Here is a 9735-nt window from a genome sequence, read left to right on the forward strand (position 1 = left end):
AAACTACACACACACACACACACACACACACACACACACACACACATATATATTAAATATATATATATATATATATATATATATAATATATATATATATATATATATATATATATATATATATATATGTGTGTGTGTGTGTGTGTGTGTGTGTGCGTGAGAGATGAGAGAGAGAGAGAGAGAGAGAGAGCGAGAGAGAGAGAGAGAGAGAGAGAGAGAGAGGAGAGAGCGAGCTTTGTTGTGAGAGTCAAGAAATGAAACTTTATTGGGTAATCTCATTTTAATATTAACCTTTAGATTATATTTTAGTTAAGTAATTTTAAGAGAGCCTTGTCAGTAAGAAGCGAAAAGCTAATGTAAGAACATCATCTCATCGAAGTTCTTGTCAGTATTTGTTTTGTCGCTTTCTTTCGGAAAATTTCGAATTTGAAATTTAATTTTTGTTCACTTTGTCGCTCGGGATAAGCTTAAGCCCTGAAATTATTTTTGTTTTCTAGACGGCGTTGTTAAATTAATGGATATCATGTTCTTTATTTAATGGTTCATTTAAGGTTTTCCCTTTCTCTACTAATTCTAAAGACTTTGTGCCGGATCCGAGAGGCAAAATTCTCGATGTTTACATCAGACTGCCAAAGACTCTTCTTGTTTAACGAAGTGAAACGGATAATTAGTATGTGGTGGCATAGTTTCGCTCTCGTACAAACTACGCCTCCTTTATTAGAAAGGGGGAATATTTCATGAGTGGTCAAGATCATCTTCCGAATGTGTTAAGACCATTTTTAAATGATTAGAAGTAAGTTGTTTAGCCAAGCAAAAGCTTTTACAAAATTAATGACTAAATAAATAAAGAGGAGAGAGAGAGAGAGAGAGAGAGAGAGAGAGAGAGAGAGAGAGAAATCGTCAGTTAAGTAAGTATTAGTAGTTGTTAAACAGTTTTGAGACAATCTTGAAAAAGTGTTACATTGTTGGTAAATGAAAATGCGGAAATATTAAGACTCGGAATAATCGTGGGGAACTTGTTTAAATCAATGTGATAATTTTAAAGTCTTGAAGAATCAAGAGTAAGTCACTACACAAAGAGAGTTAAATCAGAATTCTTCTTCATGCATCTATAAGGTAAAAACAAATCTTGAATGATTCTACGCAAAGGTTGTGGCAGAAAAATAAAGCAGAATAAAGGAACGAAACTGTTAACACTAATAAGAAAGCGAGAGAGAGAAAGTCAGTGAAGGCTGAATGGGAGGGAATAGGAAAGGAAGAAGGGAGCCGAGGGAAAGAGGAGAGGAGAGGAGAGGGGCTGTTTTGATGCTGTGTAAGATTTGCTAAGGGAATAGAAGAGGGAAAAAACTGTGATGAAAGAAAATGGTTTTAGGGGGATGAAAAGATTGCCGGAGTCACATCGAATGGTTCAGAAAGATTTGTGGCTATGCTGCAACCCCCATAATACAAGGAAATGATTATGAATGATCCAATTATGATTTTTTTTTTCTTTTTTTTTTGTGCCATCCAGCGAGAGTTTTAATTGGTGAATATGAGTTGTTTTTAATGTACGTTAATTTTGGCGACATATTTCCCCGAAAAATATTATATTTTTACATATATAAGAAAATGTAATTCAAGTTTCACAGTTAAATTCAAATTAAGATATTTAAAGAATGCATGACTAATTTCCGTATTCAAAAACCTTAGGTTAAACATGATGGCAAAATAAAAAGCAGATTATGACTTCTTTTTATGACGGATTACATCTTGAAGCTTTTATGTAACTGTCGTCACATATTGTGTTTGGCGTATATGAGCACAAATGGTGATCGAATATTTCATTTAGTGATAATTATTTTAGAAACAGATACCCCTTTAAAGGCCGACGACCTTGGCGAGACAACAGAATACTTAGGAAGAATATCAAGGCTACAGCTCTCCTCTCTCTCTCTCTCTCTCTCTCTCTCTCTCTCTCTCTCTCTCTCTCCTTGTTGAATACAGAAACCATTCTTCCTTAGCGCGCCAGTTCTTAGGCGTCCCGGTAGGGCTTACAAACAAACTCTGATTATGGGTGTTTTGAGATTTTATTGAATTGTCGCATTCCTGGAGGGTCTTGGTGACAAGAAGTTCGCAAGATGGAAAATTCCACCACACTTCGGTATCTATTGTGCGTGTGTGTTTGAGAGGGTTTCATTTTCTTTCTCGTTTTCATACGTGCATTCCATTCGAAGCGAGGAGGAGTGATTGATTTAAGGTGACTGTGGTGGTTGTTGAAATGCCACTTTGCAACCCCCCACTTCCCCCCCCTCTCCTTTCTCCTTTCCCTCCTCTTCTCCCTGGATACTCCCTCCTTCCCTCCCTCCTCCATTCGACGGAGTACTACCGTACCATCTTCGCCTTCGTCTTCGTGATTTGTTTCTTGCTTATTGGCGATATTGGGAATGGGAATAACTCAGCTCGGAACATCGATTCCGTTTTCTCTGCAAGAAAGATAGCATTCAGACATCTGATGACGAGGTCGTCTTCGTTGTCACTGCATTGGCAGTGAGTGTATGTGCGTGGCTGCGTGTGTGTGTCTAGACTTCTGTTAGGGGATTCACTGTGGGTGTTGTCGGTCTTTCGTTTTTCCCCTCAACAATAACCTCTGCACCTGCTACTTGCCTCCCCGCACTTTTGTTGTTTATCGTGTAATGTGTTAGTCTGGCGTGTGCATTAGTTAGTGAGTGTGTGTGTGTGTGTTTGGATACATGAAGAAAGGTAAGTGGATGGAGGGAATGGGGGAGGGTGGGGGGTCCTCTCACTATTTGCTGTCAGTGACCCCCCTGACTTCCTCGCCCCCCTCCTCCTCCCGTTCCTTCCCTCTTGTGCTATTCAGGCTCAGAGTGGCGCATTTCCATGGGATTATATAGATTTGGCAAAGGTCGCCGATGGGACATTCACAGCGGATCGGGCGGCCGGGTATACATGGAGGTCTTTTGTCCACTCTAACCCATTCTGTGTAAGGAACGAAAAGCTCTTTTGCGATACAGAGGCTGAGAGGGAGAGAGAGAGAGTGAGAGAGAGAGCCTTTTGGTCGGAGCCTTGCCATGGAACATTCAGTCTATCTGACGGCGGTAAAGGCGGAGGACTAGCTGTGCCCTTCTCGTCGTCCTTCTGCAGGAAACTATCGACGCAGGAAATTATTTGTGGATCAGGAGCGTAAAGTTGGCTGTGAAGGTAGATTCTAAGGAGTGACGCCGAGTGGTTCTTGTTGTATCTGACGCATGCTTGGCCACGCGAACATTGCGTCATCATAAGCAAATGAACATTTTTAATGTACTACAAAACATATTATATAAAAGCATTTTTCGTTCAAACGTCACACATGACAAAAAACACGAAGTCGTGATGAAAAAAGAAGATCGAAGTTGTCCAGTTGGCCGATGCCGACTAATGCCATCTCTTGCGCCATAGTTACTATAAGATATATAACCTCTCTTGTGACCCGTGACGACCTAGGCAATGACGGACATGCAAAGGAAAAAGTTCACAAATTCTTCTTTTAAAGAAGGGAGGGAGCGCCATCTTAACAAGTATCGGAGAACTAAACGCACTGGGCGTGGAACAAACAAACGTCCATCCAATCAGGAGCAAGGCAGATTCACTTCACCGTCGTAGATGTTGATTTACAGTCGAAGGATTGTCTTAGTGACAGAGCCAGTAGGATGGTGACAAATTTATTTTGTACCGAAGGAGCTCCGGAGTGAATTATATTTGTTGGCTTTGAGAATGTTGTAATACCTACTAAATCTCTCTCTCTCTCTCTCTCTCTCTCTCTCTCTCTCTCTCTCTCTTTCCGTTTTCATCATCCTATTATTTTGAGATAATCACGGTGTATTACCTTCAATATTGAGTTTATGGATATTGTTAATAATTGTTTTATGTAATTCACATATGATCAAAATGTTCTTTTACGCATATAGACCTTTTCAGAAATACGCAGACGTTTGCTATTTGATGATTAGAAAGACACTTCCGCGCCCCATCCCACGTGCGTATACAAGTGCACCTATACGCATACCCTGGCCTGCGCATGCTCAAGGCCATATCCATGTTTTCCTCATTCACCCATCACCATGGAAACAAGAAATGCTTCGCAGAGATACAGAACCTTAGCATTGACAAGTTACGACTTTCTTTTATATAACGACCAGTATCATGGTCTAGCGCACAACTTTGTTTTGTGTAATGAAAATTGTCTGGGACGTTTATGGGACTTTATGTAATGGAATCACCATGAACTTTCTTAGAACTTTTTGTATTAGATGTCATCGTGGACATGCTTAATGATGTTTTGGACTTTTAACTTCTTCGTGCACTGAATGTCATAACACTTACGCATTCGTCTTTTTCTGAATTATGGTTTTGCCGAATAATCTGTTTTATCGGGCAACCTGACGCTCGTGTACGTTAATTTCATAAACGGAGCATTTTCATGAGCTTGTTCATGTTCTTTTATTTCTCTGTTAATGAAAAATACTTGGCTGTTTTTTGTTTAACTTGTGATAACTTTAGTTGTACGTGTTATTTATATCTAGTAGATACTCACCCATTATTTATATATAGATAAATAAATTATATATAATATATATATATAATATATAGTATATATATATATATATATATATATATATATATATATATATATATATATATATATATACACACAGACACACTAAATGGACCTCAATGAAAAACTGGATGGTATCTAGCGGGGATATTTATAGTACGTGTTATTTATATCTTGTAGATACTCACTTATAATTTATAAATATATATATATATATATATATATATATATATATATATGTATGTAGTATGTATATATATGTGTGTGTATATTCTTATAAATATATAAAATAATATTATATCAAATAATATAAATTATATATATATTTATCATATTCAATCTCTATATCCTATTGTCTATATATTTATCCATAACAAGTCACAAGCTAACCTGGACTAACAGTCCTCATTGTAAGTATCAGTGGAAAGTTTGTAAATTTCCGCTAGATACCATCTACTTTCAATTAGGTCATATTAGTAATTGTATTAATGCACAGAAGAATTGTGTAAGTGATAAAGCTTATTATATATATATATATATATATATATATATATATATATATATATATATATATATATATATAATATATATAGAGAGAAAGTAATGAGAGAGAAGAGAGAGAGAGAGAGAGAGAGAGAGAGAGAGAGAGAGAGAGTTAGTATATATTCACATTTTTGTCACTTGTACACGCGTGACATTTATATTCACGTGAATGTATTACGTCAGAAACATCATTTAATATCTAATTCCCTGTTGTACTTGTAGAGTAACTTAGCACCTAAGGGGAATTATGCTTGATAGTTCTGTCTGCCGTAGCCAGAACTCGAACCCGGACTCTTGGTTTACTTACAGCGTTGAGCGGTCGTCTTGAACCATACGGCTATCGCTTCCTGATTCGAATACTGGCCGGAGCAGAGGCACTTATCCATTAAAATTGTGTGTAAGTTTTTCTTAGTGTATAATGAATTCTATATCAAACAATATTTATGACACACAGCGACATACGTATACTCGCGTATATGTGTGTATTAATATATTATATATATATTAAATATATATATTTATATATATATATTTTATATATATATATAATATATATATATATATATATATATATATATATATATATATTGGGTATATGAGTTTGCGTATCATGCATGCATATATTTTATATGATGACTAAAGTAAGAAATGTTCTCTCTAATATTTAAGCTCTACTATAATGTATGTATTCAGGTAATATTGAAGCATTTCCAATTTATCTCTTGATATTTACTGTTTTTATTTTTTTAAACAGTAACAACGGTGATTATGATATTAACAGAAATAAGCTATCTTACTATTTTTATTATTATTACAAATGTCATCTTGTTTTATAAATGTCATCTTGTTTCAGCATCCTGAGTTAAATAGTTTTCGTTATAGAAATTATTATAGAAATTATTATTTCATAATTATTTAGTTGATATTTATTATGGGATAGGTTTTGTCTCTGCGTAGCCATTTTTTTTCCGTAAGTCGGTCATTGTTTCATGAATGTGATGATCTAAGAATTATGGTAAATGTAGGAATAGTATATCGCTGAATAGGGATCGTGGTTTTCCTTCGGAAGACCAATTACTTTTTGTTGTTGTGCAGGCCGGATCTTATTATAAGAAATAGAAAGTATGTAGATGTGATGGGATAATTTTCATATATTGCTGTTACCGTTTACTGGTGCTTAGAACCAAACTGATTAGTATACAAGAACGAAAATGAGTGTCCTCCGCTCACGCCCTTGAGAAATCCCATTAATACAATATTATTGTACTGTTTTTATGACGAATCAAATTATTGTTTTCCGGAATAAAACCTCTCGTAAATTTATGTTTTCTGTTTATTTTCACTGTTTATGATTTTGATGTGAGATAAAATTATTTTATTATTATTATTATTATTATTATTATTATTATTATTATTATTATTATTATTATTATTATTATTATTATATTATTATTATTATTATAGTAATAAAATCATCCTGGAAAAATAACCAATAACAGTAATTACTTATTATTATTATTATTATTATTATTATTATTATTATTATTATTATTATTATTATTATTTTTGTCAGTTTTACTGTTTATGATTTTCATATGAAGTAAAACTGTTAATTTTATTTTTTTTAATGTTTGCTATTATTATTATTGTTGTTGTTGTTGTTGTGGTTGTTGTTGTTGTTGATATAATTGTGTCCTGAAAAAATAACCAATAACATTAATTATTATTATTATTATTATTATTATTATTATTATTATTATTATTATTATTATTATTATTATTATTATTATTATTATTATTATTATTATTATTATTATTATTATTATTATTGTGGTTGTTGTAATTTTGTCTTGGAAGAATGCTAATAAGAGTAAATATCAATAAAATTTTCTAAATATGAATTAACCATTTGAAGAAGAATTGGAGGCAGCTGTGCTGTGTTCATTCAGCAAGTGATTGAAATTTCCGCCACCAGGGATTTTAGGGAATAATTGCTCCTTACCTGAAGAGATTCTTATCTTCTTTTGTGATTATACTTAACTCCGTTAAATGCTCATAGTTATACAGCATGGCTATACGTACCGGCCAAATCTCAGACGTACATGTGCTGGTTGTTTAATTAATTGTGAGCTTGCACACTCACACACACACGTGTGTATAGTGTATGTATATATATATATTTCTGGGAGTATATAAATGTGTATTTAGTCAGCTTGTTTTATTTAACATTCATTAACTTTTACTATCGGCGTAGGGAAGGTTGACTTACGTATGTATTTGATAAGAAAGATTTGATTTTTACAGACTCTTCAGGAAGAATTGTTACTGCTAATGTAAATTAGAGGAGCATTCATAAGTACTTTCATGTAAAACTTGCTAGTGCATATCTTATGAAAGACTTGTAACTGCATTTTTTCGTGAACACCTCATCTCTTACGAACTATTCTTCAGTAAATTTTCAATTTTATTCACATTTTCTTCATCATATAGATATAGCTTTCATGTAAGTCAGTACGTATTATGATTGTTATTTTATATCTTTTGCATATTTGTAATTTTCGAATTATATATATATATATATATATATATATACTATAATATATATATATATATATATATATATATATATATATATATATATATATATATATATATATATATATATATATATATCACCGATATATTATTAATTTTGCTGGAGTGAAACCATGATATATCGTACAGTAAAAATGTTCAGGTAAGGAATAAGAAATCCAGGAAATTCCTTTGGCTCTTATTAGGGAAATTGTTGTAAGCCTATGAAAGTGAATTTGAGGAATACTGAAAGTCCAAAGGTTGTGAAAGTCTTCAAAGCGCTGAAGTAATTATCTTTAATTTTTTTCTATTTAGCTTCGGGCATTGAATGGCTTGAACTATTATGGTTGTGATAATAAACATTCCATCATTAAAAAAAATCTTATATAAATTTTTGCTGACAGTTATCACTGTTGTTTATACAGTAATTGCTAAAGACCACACTTAATAATAATAATAATAATAATAATAATAATAATAATAATAATAATTTTTTTACTGCTACAACGTATGTCTACGGGCTACGCTATGAGTAAGAGCCCGTGCTGGCATAAGGCCAGCTTAATCTCCAACAACAACATACAGCGTATGTATAATTACAGATGATGTTGTTGCCTGATATGCTACTTTGTGCGTACTATTGGATTTCATTAGTATTATTTCGGGTGGGTTTCTCTTCAGTTATTTTACATTTTCATTATTTGCGTATTCCCGTATTTGTATTGTATTTTATTTTTATAATACAAGTATTATAATTTTTTATTTTTCTTAAGTACAAATATTATGCATATGCAATACTGTAACCTGTTATCAGAGATATAATCGATAGTTTTATTTTTTTCATAATTATTGTTATTCATGATGTTTAATTTCTACCTTTACTTTCTGACATCAAATGTGTATATTAATTCAACGATTAAATATCTTAGAGAATGTGATATGTCGTTCAATAAATATGTTAGGTTTTATTATGTTAATGTGATTGTCCGGTGGATTTGCCATTTATTATTATGAATGACATTATGGTAATTGTGATGATGAATTTGTCATAATGGATGCATCGGTAATGAAGATTATTTTGATTTCGGTAATGTCAAATTACACATTAAATGTGATGAGTATTACATGTCCGTCATTATTGATAACAATAAATATGAGCTGCTATTTGTTTTGTTTTGTTGTTCAAGTGCTCATGTGGGCATATGTTCACATTAGAATAATAATGTGACTGTTATCATTCTACCGCCACTTCTTGTTCCGCGTACACTGCGAACTCAAATGATGGCCTACAGTTTTATGAACGATTCATTATCCCTCACCATTAGTTTATGATACCTTCCTCTTATCGATGATACCAAATGAAATGTGGTTTTCGTTCCAGAGAAAAATATGATTATTCGTAGAGAAGCGTCCGGCGTCTCGACGCACATCGGTAGCAGTCCCAACTCCCAAGTGAGGTGTTGACTGGTAGCGCCCCCAAGCCAGCCATCCAGCACAGCTAGAGCCAGTAACACGAGCGCGGGTTCTCGCTTCCCCCCGCCGGTATTTTCGCCATAAACCCACAGGCTGCCGTCGTTACTGCTGTGCTCCCGCCGACGTTGCTGCTGCTTCTGCTGCTGCTGCTGCTGCTGCCGCTGCTGCTGCTTCGACTTCATCTCTCTCTCTCTCTCTCTCTCTCTCTCTCTCTCTCTGCTTCGTTGATCTCCACCTTCTTTCGTCGTCAACCCTTCACTTCTATTCCTCTCTTGTACCATCTCTTACCTCCGTCTCTCTCCACTCCACGTTAGCGGACATCATCGATATTTGTAGCACCGCCTTCCCTCACTTCTTTCTCTCTGTACCATCTTATTACCTCCGTCTCTCTCCACTCCACGTTAGCGGACATCATCGATATTTGTAGCACCGCCTTCCCATCTACTCTCTCTCTCTCTCTCTCTCTCTCTCTCTCTCTCTCTCTCTACTCCTCCGACACTACGTCTATGGCCCACCTGGCTTCAATGGTCGACTGTGAATCGCTGTGGCAGTTTC

At 34.3% G+C, this 9735-nt stretch overlaps 1 long non-coding RNA gene across 1 annotated transcript; it reads left to right on the top strand.

Moving 5' to 3' along the window:
* The first annotated feature begins 2938 nt into the window (after positions 1–2938).
* Positions 2939–9522, top strand: LOC135198423 (uncharacterized). Its single transcript, XR_010310806.1, has 3 exons — positions 2939–3197; positions 5356–5530; positions 9089–9522. It is a non-coding gene; the product is annotated as an uncharacterized LOC135198423 (long non-coding RNA).
* The last annotated feature ends 213 nt before the right edge of the window (positions 9523–9735 follow it).

The sequence above is a fragment of the Macrobrachium nipponense genome, chromosome 22 (genome assembly GCF_015104395.2).
Source record: "Macrobrachium nipponense isolate FS-2020 chromosome 22, ASM1510439v2, whole genome shotgun sequence".
Lineage (NCBI taxonomy): Eukaryota > Metazoa > Arthropoda > Malacostraca > Decapoda > Palaemonidae > Macrobrachium > Macrobrachium nipponense.